Source organism: Cibotium barometz, chromosome 65, assembly GCF_041138505.1.
Source record: "Cibotium barometz isolate CiBa-2024 chromosome 65, ASM4113850v1, whole genome shotgun sequence".
Lineage (NCBI taxonomy): Eukaryota > Viridiplantae > Streptophyta > Polypodiopsida > Cyatheales > Cibotiaceae > Cibotium > Cibotium barometz.
The window spans coordinates 22,983,748-22,987,675 of NC_141110.1; positions in this window are offsets into that span (position 1 = coordinate 22,983,748).

Consider the following 3,928-nt stretch of genomic DNA (forward strand, 5'->3'; position numbering starts at 1 on the left):
GGAGGAGGAGATGTTTGGCCATAATGGCCTCAACAAGCTGGTTGAGGACCTCAGGTTTAGGATCCTCCTCCTTGCCTTGTACCGTTCCTCCAATTGAGACATCCTCCACCTCTACCTCTTCATTAGAGTCTTGCTCACCACAAACTGGCCACTCTACAGTATGTAAAGAGTCCACAGGGATCTCCTCAAGGCTACGAGCTAGGTGAAGAGCAAGGAAGGAGCAAGCTATGGAAAGCTCAACCTTGACTCCATGCCACATGCATGCAAGAGGGACCTTGGTAGAGAGACAAGAGAGGGGAGAGGAGAGGAGAAGCTAGATAATCACCATTCCAACACGCATTATTAACCACAATTAAGCATGCAAGCATCAACAATACAAGCATGCATCCACAAGCTCAAGAGAGTGAGAGAGAGAGAGAGACACAAAACTTAAATGAGACTAACAGGATCGTCCCTTTTCATATTCCATAAAATGTCTTATATACAAGAGCTCTCATTTTACAATAAATGGCCACAAATTTACAATTTGGAGGCCCAAAACTAGCTTCCTAGCTCGATGTACATCCCTTTCCTATGACTGACATTACACAAGCTGTAAGCTTGGTCATCCCATATCTCTTTTATCATTCAGCGCTTTTGCATGGTTATAAAAAGATGAGTTACAAGAAGCGTAGACACGCTTGAAAAATAATGTTAATTCGAGTGGTTAACATACCCCCCTTCCTAATTCAGGTTTGTCCGCTTAGCTAGCCAGATCTAGCAGTAGTAGATCGAATAGGTTTTGAAAAAATCGCAGTCTAAGGTAGGAGTCGGGGGGGGCTTGGTAGATGGTCTAGAAGGTAGTCTCCATCATGTCTTTAAAACTTTGGAGGCACCAGGTGGGCATTCACATGACGTGCTCGTAGTAGCTAAATATTTGCTTTAGTGTTGGCTCTTTATTGATGTCAAAGGCCAATCCTTGAGTGCCTTCATGGTAGTGTTTCTAGTCAAGGAATGTCTCCAACAACGTTATGATCAGGTTAAAAAATCTAATAGTGGAAATAACCACCACATGATCGGGGACCTGATCATATCTTTGGATGAAATCATGGATGCACTTTTAACATGCTCTCTTGAGTGCACGATTGGGTTGCATGATGCCCGTGGCTTCCATTACTTACATCTGGATATGGCATCTGGGGTAAAGGATGAACAAGCCACCAGCCCGTGAAGTAAGGTGGGAGTTCATCTCGGCGGGTGAGGGAGTGGAAGGTAGCATTCACGATCTCCCAACCGTTGTGGTGGAGATACTGAAGGGCTTCTACTGTCCTTGAGGAGGGGTAAGGGTACTATGGACACAAGCCATCCAAGACCGAGAGATCAATGATGTCGTTCGGGTCCCAGGGCATCCCAAAGTGGAGTAGATGCAACCAACCCATCAAGTTATCTTAGAGAGGGTGGGTAGGATGGTCGAAGAAGATGTGAGGGTGGGTGAAGGAGATGAGGCCTTGGAAAAAGAACTAGGGGAGGATGCTTATGCTGTGGAGGGGGAGTTTGGTGAGGATGTTGCATAGGTGGTACGGGAGATTGGTTCTTTCATGAAGATGTTATGGTACAACAGGTTGAGGTAGACCATCCTGTAGTGGAGATGGAGGAGATGGAATGGGTTTTGGGGAGGGATGGCAAGCTCGGGGAGCTCCGTGTGTGGTATCCATCAAGGCATCTACATTTTTTCCAGTGGTAGTGGAGGAGGGGAAAGAGCGTGTCGGTGGAGGTTGCACCACTCTTGCCTCTACGCCTTCCATAGCTATAGCTCATTGCTAGAAGTCTTTGGATGTGGCTTAGGCTAGAGACAGGTTGTTTGTAGCCCACTTGAACACCCTCTTGAATTGGTAGATGAAGAAGAACATATTGTTCCTGAGTCTATGATTAAGCATGGAACCATCACCTCATGCACACATAACACTTATGCTAAGTATCTTGTAACTTTTAAGAACCATCCTATTGAAGATGCCAAATGGATGCAAGAAAAGTTCTTTCATTCTTACCAAAATCTCATCCACTCTTACCATCCACGCAATTGAGTTCAATTGCAACCCAAGCAATAGGGAATGTTAGTCATAACCTCTATGGGGACACCCATTACTGTATTTTGGGATATTTCATTTGGATGCATCTTTTATTTATATGATTTATTAGGATTAATGTGTTTAATCAACTATGTGCACTAGCTAATATCATTTTGGATGTAGGGGATGAATGAGTGGTAGATTATATGTTAATCGCAGGTGGAACATGTGTTAGAACATTATGAGATATTTTAGAAGACATGTGAATACCTTTTTTAAGGCATTAATATTTTTAAGGCTAAGGTCTCATACCTTTGTACATACCAAATAGTATTTTATACTTTTGGTAGGCCCAAGACTTTATATTATTGCTTGTTAAATTTTTGTAGAGCTTTTATGCTCATAAACTTAAAAGCACTTGTGCTTTGTCTTTGGAAGTTATCTTTTTGCAAAAAATAAGATTTTTCTAATACATTTAAATATGGGTGAGTGGTACAAGGACCACACTCATCCCAGGGAGATTCAACCCTGCCTTGTGTTGATGGTGACCTCCAGTCTATTCTCCATTGTTCTTTGTTTTTTTAAATTTTTTAATTAAAGTTTATGCTTTTAATTTTTGCAAGTATATGTTATGCTTTAATTTTTTTGAGTGAGAATTAGAGTTCCTTCTCCAAGTGTCATGAAGTTCTTGGCAAGATGAGATGGTTTTGTAAATAATTCCTCTCTAATAGGAAGTGGGGTTTCTATGATGTGACTTAGCATCTTGATGAGTAGATAGGGATTGAATATCTTATTCTCGTGTTGTATGGCATACATTGAGTTCTTTGTTAAGGTAATATACCGAATCATCAATGAGGTTCATATGAATTTTCAATATCTTCTGTAGGTCAATGCAGTTGTATCAATCACCAACTGGGTTAATTTTTACATGATCATTGATACTGCCCTACATGTGAGCTCATCTACGTTTTCTTTGATGTTTGTGTACTCTAACCCAATGTTGTTAAGCACTTTTTCCTTTATAATCATATCAAAATTTAAGTCCTTACGCTCCACCCTATGTTTGTGCGTTGCTTGTGGTAATCACATGGCTTGGTGGAGTCATCTTCCCTTATCTCATGACCCTTATCTTTGTCCTATTCTGCAGTGTGACTTTATCTTTATTTGTCCTCTTATCATAGGACTTAATAAACTTTGTGCACGTGTGGGAATTGATTATTTTGGGAAGTTGTTCTCATGTTGCTTTAGCTCTATTACCTCTAGCTTAGCCTTACCTCTGGGGTTTCAAGAAATAATTGCTCACAACTTGTATGATGATTTAGAAATATTTCAATAGGTGGGAAAAACCACACTACTTTTTCACAAGAATATCTCAAGATATTCAGGTCTAAAAAATGTCTTGTTTTGACCATTTTCATGCATGTTAGTATTTCAGATCACTCAGATAATGAGGTGAAGTTAGTAGATCGTAGTTTTGAACTTATTTCCCTTTGGGGATTAGTCTTGCCTCCCTCTGATAGTCCAAAGAGCTTGGCACATCTCTGTTCACATCATCACACCCAGGGGGATTTGTAGCCATATTTGGTAGCGATGTGTGTGAACACACTAGGACCAATCGAAGCACTTTTTACCTCTTTGGGAGATTTTTTCCTTGTGTAAGTATACACCCATATTTGGTATACTTATCATCTTTGTACATCACACATTCATTATCTATCTATCATCTCATTGTGTACTCCCTTGAGCTTCTCCACTATGTGTGCGTGCATTCCTAAAACCTTGTTCCAAATTGGTAAATTGTGTAGGTAATGGGTCATCTAAAGAAGGATGCAAGGAAACTAAGTTTTCATTTGATGCTCGGTGTTTTTATGTGGCAAGAG